The sequence below is a fragment of the Jaculus jaculus genome, chromosome 11 (assembly GCF_020740685.1).
Source record: "Jaculus jaculus isolate mJacJac1 chromosome 11, mJacJac1.mat.Y.cur, whole genome shotgun sequence".
Classification (NCBI taxonomy): Eukaryota; Metazoa; Chordata; class Mammalia; order Rodentia; family Dipodidae; genus Jaculus; species Jaculus jaculus.
The window spans coordinates 81,391,146-81,404,286 of NC_059112.1; the positions used below are offsets into that span (position 1 = coordinate 81,391,146).

At 43.0% G+C, this 13,141-nt stretch overlaps 1 protein-coding gene across 2 annotated transcripts in view; it reads right to left on the minus strand.

Moving 5' to 3' along the window:
* The window catches only part of Slc7a14 (solute carrier family 7 member 14), a 162,697-nt gene extending 151,117 nt beyond the window's left edge, over positions 1 to 11,580 (minus strand). For both annotated transcript variants that reach the window (XM_045130361.1, XM_045130360.1), the window contains exon 1: positions 11,389 to 11,580. The gene's annotated coding sequence lies outside the window, so the exon portion shown is untranslated. The remainder of the gene's footprint in view (positions 1 to 11,388) is intronic.
* Between the last annotated feature and the right edge of the window lie 1,561 nt (positions 11,581 to 13,141).

The window sequence follows — 13,141 nt, forward strand, 5'->3', positions numbered from 1 at the left end:
GAGATGGGGTGGGGGAATCCCTAGAGCTCACTAGCTTGCTTGTTTAGCCCGATAGTGAGCTCTAGATTCTGTGATAGCAGTTGTCTATGATAAATAAATAAATAAAGTGGAATGTGACTGAGGAAGACACTTAGTGTGGACCACTAGCCTCTACACATTCACACACACACACAAATGCACATGCATGCACCTGAATAGCACAGCACACACATATACACAAATACTTCATCTATAAAATACAGGGGAAGGAAAAGTCTAAAATTATTTCTGAAGTTTCCTTTAGTTGTAAGATGAGATTTCTTGATGCTGGTGTCTGCCATGAACTAGCCCTGGATCCACTGATATTACTAAAATACTTATAAAATCTCCGTTGAAAACATAAACCCCAGGCTAAATGAATACATCCACCCAGTTACAGTGAAGTAAATTCAGAGTCCTTCCAGTGGACCTCTCACCATTCCTAGCCAGGGATTTACATCAGCCTGGGCAAGCGTCATTGCTCTTCACAATGCCAGTGGTTGGTTGTGCTGTTCCCATTTCCAAAGCCACCTTCTCCCTCATTCATCCACCTGAGAAAAGATTACATGCCATTTAAGGTACATTTCAATTGTGTTTCCTCTATGGAGCTCATTGGTTCTCTTCAGGAATCAAGGCCTTTACACCATGTGATGGCATGTGTCATGTTGCATACATACTCAGCTGTGGTTTACGCCTATTTCACCATTAGACCTGTACTAGTGACTTGAGAATAAGGGTCCATCTTCCCAGTTTCCAGCTAGACTTATGTTTGTCATAAAGTGAGGATATAAGACAATAGTTTTAGAATAAATTGTAAAGAAGGTGTTATTTTGGAAATACTGTTTTGGGTTTCTAAATCTGAACCTTTAGTTGGGCTTCATGTTATGGCCATGTTAACCTAGTAGGACTCTGTCTCCACTGACACTGGAGAGCACTTCTTGTAGAATCTTCTAGAGGCAAATCTCTTAACCCTTATTTCTAGGAAATTTCCCAATAAAATTACTTGGAGTCTGGTAATAATTCTGTCCTATTTTAAATCTCCCATGAATATCAAAAGATTTCATCTAAGAGAAGAGACCAGAAGAAAATTCTGTTTGCATTAATCAAATTAGGAGCCATGGGCAGCATTGGGAGCCATGGCTTTTCTTGGTGGAAAAGAAGTATGATTTGGCATTTTGGGTGGGCTTCTTATTTTTCAGAGTTGTATTGCCTACTGTAGTATAATTAGAATTTCTGATCCCCATCTATCAAAATCTAGTATTCATCTTCTCCCCAATATGGCAGCTTGAATTTAAGATGTCCCTCATAGATGCATGCATTTGAATACTTAATCCTCAGTTTTTTGTGCTGTTTGGGAAAGTTGTGGAACTTTTAGTAGAGTTTTTGAGTCCTACTTGCTATTTTCTGGCTCTATTTCCTCCAGCTGGTGTGATGATGTGACTCTGGCTTCCCACTCCTGCCATGCTTTCTCTGCCATGATGAACTCTACCCTTTGGAAGAGTAAGCCAGTATAAACCCTTTTCTTCCATAAGTTGCTTCTGGTCAGGTATTTTGTCTCAGCAAAGGGAAAATAACTAATAAACTCATTGCCTACGACAAAAATAATTATATCCTAGTATGGTGACATTGCTTCAGATTGAAAACTGTCAATTTTAGAAGAACCCGGGAACTTTCCCATATACTGTTATCTGGCTATCAAGTGGAGATCCAAGATTCTTTTAACCCTAAAAACACTGTTGTAACTGACTGCCCTAAGTCAGTATCAGATATAAGCCACTTGTGAGTTTTTATTTTTTAAACTATAATGGATTAAAAAGAGAAATCTCTTTCCATTCCTTTGTATAACTTGTAAGTAACATTCAGGCATGTCTAACCTATGGCACATGGGCTAAATGTGACCCTGGATAGCTATGAATGTGGTCCAATACATCTGGAGACTACAACATCATGTTGCATGTAAAAAGGTTGCATGTCTCTGGTTTACAAGGAACTCTAACAATTTCTTTCTTGCCTGTGTGTGTGTGTGTGCACACACATGTGTATATGATGGCAAATTCTATGATCTCTGTTTTAAGATAAGGAAACCAAGTTTTGTTTTTGTTTTTTTGAAGTTACTATAGTTCAAGTTGACTTAGACCTCATTTTGAAGTTCAGGTTTCCCTCAAACTCACAGCAATCCTTCTGCCTCAGTCTCCTGAGAACTGGCATTAAAAGTAATGTACCACTATGCTTAGAAGGAAGCTAAGTCTTAAAGAAGTTGGATGGTACTGATTAAAATTCATAGCTAGCACATTTCCAAGCTGAGATGGAAACAAGGTCTTCTGACTCCTAAGCCATTTCACTCTCCAAAAAGCTTCAATAAAGCCTCGGAGACAGGAGCTATATTATACATTCTATAATTGCCTTTGGTGTTGGTGGTATATATATGGTTAGTTTACTGAGTCAGAAACTAGAGCTAAACACACACACACACACACACACACACACACACACACAAACACACACACAGTCGAAGTGTTCTCAGCTGGTTGACATGCCACATTAAGTGCTAAATGCCCATTAGCAGAGTTAGCAACACTAATATCCATACTGACAAAGATGGCTATGTATTATTTATGACTAATTAAGTACAGGTCTATTGGGAAGAAATGAATTTCATGTGAATTTGGAAGTTAGTTTTACTCTGGAGGCAAGTCCACCACTAGGCACTGGCACTCAGGGGTTCTTGTGTTCTGCCTTCAAAGCCATTTAGAGTGTTCCTCTGAGTCAAAAACTAAGAAGCAGAGGCCAGAAGATTTCAGTGGGCAACAAAATTATGGTGTGTTGACTTGTAGTTTTAGAAGGAGCCAGTTTATGTGCTGGCATTCATCCATCTCTGTGGTGCAGCTGTCCACACTTTCTAGGGAGGGGAGCACAGTGGTCTTCATCACATCCATGAGCCTATGGAGCACCAACATGCAATGCTGACCCATGGACCCAGTTGATCTATGGCACTGATTGCAAAAAGAAGATACCCATCTCACAGAAAGACATTGGCAATGTCATCAGAAACACAGACCCAAGTTCTGTTCACCTTCTTGACTGCTTTGCTAGGCAGAAATGGAGGGAAAATAGCAGTAGACCAGAGAAGAGGCTCATGCACATCACATGCCAGTCATCTGAGGACTCAGTTTTCATGTGGGCAATTTAGCATGAGGTTAAAAGTTCAAACTTGTTAGCTATATGAATTTGGACAGGATATTTAACAATTTTTGGATACAGGTTTTCTCATCTATAATAAAATGGAGATAATAATCCTTTAGGGTTATAGTAAATAGGATAATCATTACTGTTACTTAAAATTTATTTATTTACTTATTTGAGAGAGAGAGAGAAAGAGAGAGGGAGAGAGAGAGAAAGAGAGAGAATGAATGAATGGGTGGGCCAGGGCCTGTAGCAGCTGTGAATGAATTCCAGATCTTGTGCATCTGATTTAGGTGGGTCTTTGGGAATTGAACTTGGATCCTTGGGCTTTGCAGCAAACACCTTATCCACTAAGCCATCTCTCTAGCCCCTATCTGCCATTATTGTTATTACTATTGTTGTTATTGAGTGAAGAACTGATGTGAAATGTGAGCACTTCCAATAAGTAATTATATAAAAGTATAAACTTTGATTTTTTTGTTTGATTGGGGAGGCAGAGCATAGATTATCTGAGCCCTTGGTTCTCAGCTCTGTCTAAAATACAAATACTTCAACTTTCCTACTCCTAGAAGCTCTGGTAAAAGTTTAGTAGAAGAAACTAAACTTGTTGAGTAAACAAGTTGTTATAACTAATGGAAAATGCATGATGTTAAAGATGGACAAGAGCAGTGGTTAGAGAAAGAAGGGCTCCATAAGTCTTTGGTCCTTGCTATTAACTTGGATTCTGTTCTTAGCCTAGACCTTTTTGGGTATAAAGTGAGACAGCTAAGTGATGCAGTGACACAAAATATTGGTATAACATTATTTATATATAATCTCTAATAAACAATAAGTGAAGACCATTTCATCAGTAGAATTTTTAAACATCGAGGTCTACTACATTTACTTACTTATTATTAAAAAGGAAAGAAAAACAGCAAATAAAAGATTAAAAGGGTATAGAAGCCAGCTTGCTCATTTGTAAGTCAGTTTATTGTGTTGGAATATTTTGCCTTTGGCAAATGAAGATCAATGAATTCTGAGCATTTGTTTATTGATATGCTGTAGTAGAATGATCTGCTTTTCTTTCATTTTTGTCAGTAAACAACAGTTAAAACCCTTAAAGGCAGGCTCAGTTATTCCTGGAAAAGGATGCTGTTTTGTGATCCACCAGGCTGTCTGGGCATTGGCTCTTCTCTAATTAACATACGTCCTCTCACACTAAGCTGTGCTTCTTCTAAATTAAGGAACAATAACAATTCCTGCCACTGCCATGAAGGCTGCCCAACTACACCATCAACAAAATGACAAGTGAGGGTGAAGTGACAGGAAAAAGCGGAAAAGGACATACAAGTCCATTTCAGCTCTCAGTTTATGAAATTGCCTCATCACGGTGAAATCCAAGACCATGGGGCCGAAGTGTCCTTTGTTCTCTGGTAAAGGTGGCAAAACATAATTCTCAAGAGCAACCTGTCTTGCTCATCATTACTTCTTGTGACCCCCAAAGGGGCTAAGAATGTCCGGGTAAAATCTGTTGTTCTATGATTGTGTCCCATTTTATTTGCTAAGAGACAGTGCCATAGGGAATATTCAATTCTTTCTTTCTCTTTATTTTTTTTATGGCAAGCCCAACAGATAGACATTTTTTTATGTGAGAGAGTGAGGGTGAGAGTGGAGAGAGAGGGAGAGAGAGGGAGGGAGGGGGAGAGAGAGAGTTGGCATACCAGGGCGTCCAACCCCTGTACTTGAACTCCAGATGTGTTCACCACCTTGTGTACATGTGCGACCTTGAACTGCTTGTGCACCTTGTCTGTCTGGATTCCGTGGGATCTGAAGATTTGAACATGAGTCCTTAGGCTTCTCAGTCAAGCACCGTAACCACTAAGCCATCTTTGCAGCCTGGGAATATTCATTTCTTGAAAGAGAGGGAGGGTCCAATTTATGAGAGTATGACCAATAATTATGTGAACACTGGCCTGAATCTAACAAATACTTACTGGACACCCATATGTGAGGCTGCAGGAGCTTTAAACAGCCTTGACCACAGCATTTCTATGCCAGGATTAAAGAATAGTGTTCAATTACATTATTGATGAAGTGTATGACTGCATGCTCGGAAGATGAATGCCAAAGTTATATTGTCAATTCTCTTGTTTCTTGGGGTATAAAATTTGGAAGAATTCATTAACTCATAAATACACAAGACTAACCTCCTCTTAGCTCTGAGTAATAGCATTTCCCCTTTTCTAAAACTGAGGCCCTTCCATGAAGTCAACAAGTTACACTCTGTGAATAAAGAAATCTCAACAAAAGATACCTATGACAACTAGCATGATGTTCTAGGCTGGAATTGACAGCCTCACTAATTTCCACCTTAGGAATATAATTCCATGTGAATGAAGGCCTGAGAATGACCTGTTTGACCAGACTTGGGGACTAAGCATGTCTGAATTACTTCCTTGGCCGAGCATCTTACAATTTACCACTCAAGTCTTTGTTAGATGGAAATCCCTAAGAAAGGAGGATACCCAACACTTAGTTTGATTTATGATAGATAGATAGATAGATAGATAGATAGATAGATAGATAGATAGATAGATAAACAAAGTAATGTCACTGGGTTTGGGTCGCTAGTACTTGTGTGAAAAGCCAGGCATGGCCTAACATGTACCTCTGACTTCCACGTGCACGCTCACATGCATATACTCATGTATATTTTTAAGAATCACCTGCTGGAATGTCTTAATGTTCCAGCTTATCTTCCATAATATCTGAGTGTTGTGTTAGCTTTTGTGAGAAAAAGGAAAAACACTTAAGTATCAAATGGTGAGCTACTAAACAAGGTGTGGCTGCATGCGAAAAGCACTTCTACTTCAGTCATGAAGAGCACCAAAGAAGGTGTTGAAGTAAGCACTGCACCCAGGCTTCAGAGTAACTGTTAGCTGGTCGCTCAGGGTTCTACCATGAACCAGACAGATTTTAGTAAAAGATAGACAGTAGAAATACTTAAAATTTAAGACCAGCATTCTTAATGCAGCCATAACTATTCAGTTAAAATAATGGACTTTACTTTTATTTTAGGTTATTCAATTAATAAAATGGAATTATTTTGTTTACATTGATTTATGAGATGGATATAAGCTCAAATCTTTTTTTCTTTTTGAGGTAGGGTCTCACTCTAGTCCAGGCTGACCTGGAATTCACTATGTAGTCTCAGAGTGGCCTTGAACTCTTGGTGAACCTCCTACCTCTGCCTCCCAAGAGCTGGGATTAAAAGCATGTGCTGCCACCCTTGGCTAAAACAGTTTTGTAAATTATCCCTCTCATCTGTCCATACTGAGACATAGCCATCATATTTTTTTTTTGTTATTTCTGAACATCTAATATAATGACAGAATAATTATTGAAAATTCACTTAAAGCTATGATTTAAAAGGTAAAAGCTGCTTCAAGCCACTGAAACTTTTTAGTTAGTTTTTTTTTTTAAATTCTGAGAAGAAAATGTTCAGATTTAAAAAAAAACGTAAATCATACACAATGCACAGTGTCTATTAATAGAACCTAACCAATCAGAAATCTCACCGTCAAACATTTAATTCAACATTTCACTTTCCAGTGACATGACAGTAAAGACAAAATGTATTCATATAAAGAATTAAAAATGGGGGCTGGAGAGATAGCTTAGAGATTAAGGCAATTTTTTTGCCTGTGAAGCCAAAGGACACAGGTTTGATTCCCCAGGACCCATGTAAGCCAGATGCATGAGGCTTTGCATGTGTCTGGAATGCGTCTGCAGCAGCTAGAAGTCCTGGAGCATCCATTCCTTCTCTCCCTCTCTCTCTCTTTCTCTCTCAAATGAATGCATATCCCATGTGACACAGATAGACATGGCCATGTGCAGCTGTAACCCCAGTCCTGCAGGGGAGCAGAGACCTGAGAGTCTACAGAGCCTAATAAGCTTTGGAAACCAAAAAGTAACCCCAGATCAAAAAAGACCAGGTGAAGGAAAGAGCGATGGGGCAGCACACCCAGTGTTCTACTGTAGGCAGGCATATGAGGAACTCATGCAAAGGCATACACACGGATACACCGCACACACCACATTATACACACAAACACACATGCACACACACCAGCAAAAGTAAAATGAATAAGAATTTCAGAACATTCAGAATCACACTAAACCTAAACCACCCTGTTTAGAAAGACACCACACCATACCTATATGAAATGATCACTGTTTGCATTCAAGCGCACACTTCACAAAGTACTGCCGTATCCCTCCACATTTAGTCTTACAACAGTGGTTTGAGATGGTTATGGTAATTCCCATTTAGCGTTTTACAAATGAAGAAGCAGAGCTTCAGGCGGCTTTATAATGTCACCAAGTGGCAACTTATTATTGATTCCAAATGGCATTTATTATTAATCTTATTACTTGCATATATATTGTACTGTACTTGCTAAGACAAGATACAAAAAATTTACAACAATATATGTACCTGAATTCTGGATAAGAGCTTAAAGGTTATTTCAGAGCTGGAATTCAGGAAACTAGAAAATCCACTCTGAAATATGTATGTCCCAAACCCCAGAGGTTACCAGCTCCTGGAATGAGACGTGTGATCTTGCCAGCCTGATTGTTCTGGGCATCTTTGGGCACAGTACTGTTTCCTCTTTCCTGGCAGAAACTTAAAAGATAATCTTTAATTCTTATTAACAACTACAAGCTTCTTTGTTGCTGTGAGGAATTTTTTAAAAAGTGCTTTCTAAAGCAGCATTGTCCGACAGAAATTCCTGCGCTAATGGGAATTTTTGCATTCTCCAAAAAGGCAGCCATTTGCCATATGGTCACTGAAATAGAAGATCCTGATTTTTGACACTGTTACTGACTTTTGACAATTTTATTTGCAATTTCAATAGCTCTCTGTGGCTGGTGATACTATATTTGGCAGAAGGGTTCTAGACAATTTAAGATCTGGCTGACAGGACTCAAAGTACCCTACCAATAGTATCTTTGCATACTTGTGAAGGTTATGCATTGAATTATGGGTAATTCCTTAATTGGGCCTATAATGTTGGCAAGTGCAATATGAAGGCATATGGGAATCTCTGAGGAAGGTCTAACAAGTGGGGAGAGCCATTTGTATTTCAGTGCCATTTGGATAAAATTTGAATTTCTAAGCCACATGTATTGCAGTAGGACAGAACTATCAATTCAACATAAAAATATCCTCCTTGCCAATGCTGTTACTCAGACTACATAAATCAAGTGAATGAAAATGGTATTTCACTGTGAACTGGGAAGAGGAGGAAGGAGAAATGAACAGAACAACACATTCTGCTGTGTGTTAGGGTGACCTAAATCTCTAAACCATCTATAATGAAGCTGCCTACTTGGAAGAACTGGGAAGACTTCATGAAGGGGTTGACAGAGAGCCTTAGCATAGTGGCTATCCTGCAGCAAGCATAATAAATACTAACACCTATAGTAATCTTCATTTCTTTCAAGCTCTTGTGAAACCATTGGAAGCTTCTTAGGGTAATTGATTTTTGAAGCCTCATTTTGTTGGGACTAGGCCACTGTAAAGAAATTATAGGTAACCTAAAGACACGTTGAGGAATGTTGCAGGACTCATGAACTCCTGCCTTGGGGAAACTGTTACAGAGAAAGGTTGGCCATATCTCTCAGGCACACCAAAGCAGGCAATACTGGGATTGTGGAACCAGAAGGGAAAAGCGTGGAGAAAAAGTATCTAAGAGGATGGCTTGGATTGTAGACATTTGTGGCATATTATTCAGTATGTTACTAATACTGTTGTTCTTGTCAGAACCCATGAAAAGGCATTATGGATGCGTGATTCTGTCACTGTGGATTAGTGGGAAGTGTAGTAACCTGGAGCAATCTTAAAGGATTCTAATATTAGCTTTTAAATCATGTGCTTGAGAAATATGATCACCTTTGTTTCCCATGTTCTCCTTTTTGTAAGACAACAGTGCCAGAGGGGTCTTTAAAATTATTCTAACCCTAAACACAATAGCCCAAATCTAAATATGAAGGCACAGGTGGGTGCTGGGCCTCCAGACTTCCTGTTCCACTCTTCCAGCTCCGATGTTCCTTCAAGAAACTTTGGGGTTTAGTCTTCTCATCTGTTTCTGTAATCCTGGGATTCTAGTTGTGTGAACAGTTGTATCTTGAGCATTATGCATTAAAGCAGGTGGGAGGGTGGGAGTGAGTGACAGTGGGTGGGTGAGGAAAGGGTGTGAAGAGAGAGTAGTGCGCACGAAGAGAAAAGCAGCCTTTCCTCCTTGTCTTTTGCTATACTTCCATTTCTCTAAACAGCTAGTGAAAACCAAAACGAACAACAACAACAAAAAAAAATAAGCATGAAAATGGCTTGGATATTGAAGGTAAGAAGACCTGCTTTTGAATTCAGTCTTTGGATTCAAGATCCCTAACTTCAGTTTTCTTATTGTATGATACTATTTTTAACAGATAATGTGAGGTTACGTGAGATAGTATTAGTTAGCGGATAGTAGATGCTCAGTACATATTCTATTAATTTTGCTTACGCAAATTGACCTTATTCATTTCCCCACCTTACACATCAGACTGTAGTTAAAGAAAACAGACACACCAGACTGCTTTAGAGTCTGATGTAAACAACGTGTGGCGGTGAAAAGAGGATGCGGAGGGAAGGAGCCATCACCTGAAACAGGAATCCCAGACTCCTTTCTAATGAATCCATTTTCTCTTCTGTAGCCTTACAATTTTGTGGTTCCTGAAAGCCACAGAAATGTTTATCAGCCCGTACAGCCCTTGCAATACTTTCCCCACAAGAGCGCTCACCGCACAAGCAGAAAGAGGTACGACCCGGAGTTAGCGGGCTGGAGCCAGCTCGTCTTGCTCTTCTAGCCATAAGTGCCAACCCCCCCCCCCCCCCCGACAAACGGAGTCTGAAAGGGCAGGGGACGGGGAAGGGATGTTTTCTAGGTTAAACAACGACGCCCTTTAATTGATTCCAGTGCAGTTTCTGCTCACAGAGAAGGCTGGTCAGCTGCGAGCCCAGGTCTTTAGCTCTCAGCCACGGATAACTTTCAGGACCACGGACAGCGCCCTCCCCCCAGCAGGCTGTCTTGGTGACTCCAAGCCCCAGGCACCTCAGCATCCCTTTTGCAGAATGGGTTCACGACCTCAGTGAACCCAGCTTCTCCCAGGTGTGGGGGGGGCGGTATGGAGGAAAGCAGATGACAGCCCTACCGACCCAGCCTTCCCTCATCTTGCCTCTGCCTTGCCGTTGCTGCTAGTCATTTGGCAGTTTCTACCTGACACTTCGATCGCAATATAAAAAGTACATTTGGGGGAGGGTCCGGGTGGTGGGGTGGTGGTGACTCAGGACACGGAGGAGGTTAGGGGCCACGCCACCCTGCCCTGGGCCCTCCGAATTCGTGGGAAATAGAATGCGTGTTGGGATGGGGGAAGAGGCGAGGCTGGAGGGGAGACGGACGGCGAGCGGGGCCAGAGTCCTGCCGCGGAGCTGCCCGTTCAGGGCCAGAGCTCCCCTGGACACTTCTCCAGCCACGTCCTCCTCGCCGCGCCGGCGTGTCCCCGTGGTCCGGAGACAGATGTCCCTCGCTGGGCACCAATCTAGCTGGGGCGCGGGGCTCGGCTGGAGGAGTCCCTTTGAAGAGTTTGCTCAGGTAAAAGGGCAAACGTAGTCCCCGCCCTCCTCTTGGGCTGAGCCGGAAAAGCATCTCCTATTTTTCCCAAGGCTTAATCCGTGGCTAAAAGCCCCGCTGCCCGGGCTGGGTGAGTCTCCAGGTCGGGAGGGAAGGGTGGGCCCCACGACTGCGGAGACCCGGGCGGGCGGCCCAGACTGCGCCCCGATCCTCCCCTGCCTCCGCTCCCGCCGGCGGGCAGCTCTCTCGAGGACACACACACACACACACACACACACACACACACGCCCCCGACGCTACCCGAGCCCCATTCCTGCTGTGATCCCGAGCGACCCCGACTCCCACCCTTCCTTCTCCCAGGGATCCCCATCCCGGAGGGCGCCCTCAGCCTCCGCGCCATGTTCCTGCTTCCTCCCCCTTCCTGGTGCCTCCGACTCCCTCCAGCTTCGCCTCGGTCGCGGGGTGTCCAGCCGGGGAGCGGGGGACGCCGGAGGGCCCCAGGCTGTGACGAGGGGGCACGTTCACTCACCAGAGGGGCTGAGACGATGATGGCCGGGCTGGTGCCTGGAGTTCCTCGCAGCCAGCGCGTGGCCGTCTCCCCGCGGGGATGGGGGGGGGGGTGCCCGAGGCGGTCCAGGAAGGCAGGAGAGAGACAGCCGGGCTGCTGGATAGCTCCTCAATTATTCAGATCGAATCCCCTCCGCACCCCTCCTGCCAGTCCTTCTCCAGCTCGCCTGACTCCGCCTCCTTAGAGTCACGTGGCTAGCCCAGCCCCTTCCATTACTAAATCCAAGCCTCACATCAGAACCCCCTCTACCCTTGCTGGGCTCTGCAGCTCAGAACCCCTCACTTCTCGTGGGCCTTCTGATCTTCCGGGAGTGTGTGTGTGTGTGGGGGGGAGGATTACAGTATCTCCCGCTGCTTGGAGGCCAGGAGTCAGAAAGCAGGGCAGGGTAGGATTGTGCAGTGGGGTGTAAAGATGGACAGTATCTGCCAGCAGCTGCAACTCTGCTGGACTGGGCTACCCAGGCCTGCATCCCATCCTCTGGAATCTTTCCCTCCCTAGTCAGAGCCCTTTACTACTCGAAGAAGAATAGTTCTTTTCCCCCTGGCTCAAAGCTCAAGTAAATCACATTTATCTTGGCATGTGCAATATTTCATATATTTTTTGAAGACTCATGGCCTTAGAGGATTTAATATCTCCTAAACTTTCTTCTCCCACCCATGATGTGATCACCTCACCCGACTGTGTAGAGAATTAGCATCTGATCTGGAAGTCTAGTGCTGGATATCTGTGTATAGATTAGTAAATGAGTGTCCTTGCCTCTGTTAAAAATAAATACAAGTGAACAAGAAGATTGGACATATGGGATACATGGAGGGAGGATTCCATAGAGCCAAGTTAGACAGATGACATGTAGCAGGCTCAGTGGGCAAAGGAGAGACATAGATTTATAGCTTATAGTTCCCAGAGTGTCCCAGAGTCATGCTGTGTCTCAAAAGGATAAGGACCACAGTCCCATCCTGGCACATTTGGCCTCATCAGTGAATGAATTATTTAACATACATTGAATAGATTGATTTGGATGCAAGGTACCTACATGAGTTCTTTTACTTTTGTCCAAGTCCTCAAGATATATGGCAGATGAAATGTAACCCTCATCTCTCTTTTATAAATAAAATTTAATGAGCTTTTGTTCAGAGTACTAGCTGTTACTCCCTCCATAAGGGGGAGCAGTTCACATCTGGCTCTATGTTGTGGGTCAGCCCTGGACCTCATGCTTTTTGGGTTGTCCTCTGACATGGCCAGGGCAGTCTTGATTAGTCAGTTCGGAATGTTAGCACAGGCCCCGCAAATGTCTCCTATAATGTTTGACAAATCACGTAAACTCTCAGAGTCATATCATGAAAATGAAGGAACGTCTGCTATCTTTATATGGCAGTGTGATGTTCAGATGGGATGGTGTATGAGAAGTCACTGCGAATGTAAACCAAAACAAACTGCTAGCAGTGCGGACTGAGGAAACGCTGAGCCTGTTCCAGTCCAGGTGCATCGTGGGGGTGAAGAGAGAGGAATCTGTGAGTTGTTAGACAACAGGCAACTACGATAAAGTCAGTGTGTCTCTGCAAGTTTGCCAGTCTGGAGCTCCAGGGCTGTGCTCAAAGAGTCTGACAACGTCACTCTTTCAGCTTCACTCTCCCATGTGATAGATTTCTATATTAATTTTCCACTCCCACCAAGCCCCGACCTTCATCTTTAGAGTATTAGCCAAAATCTATGG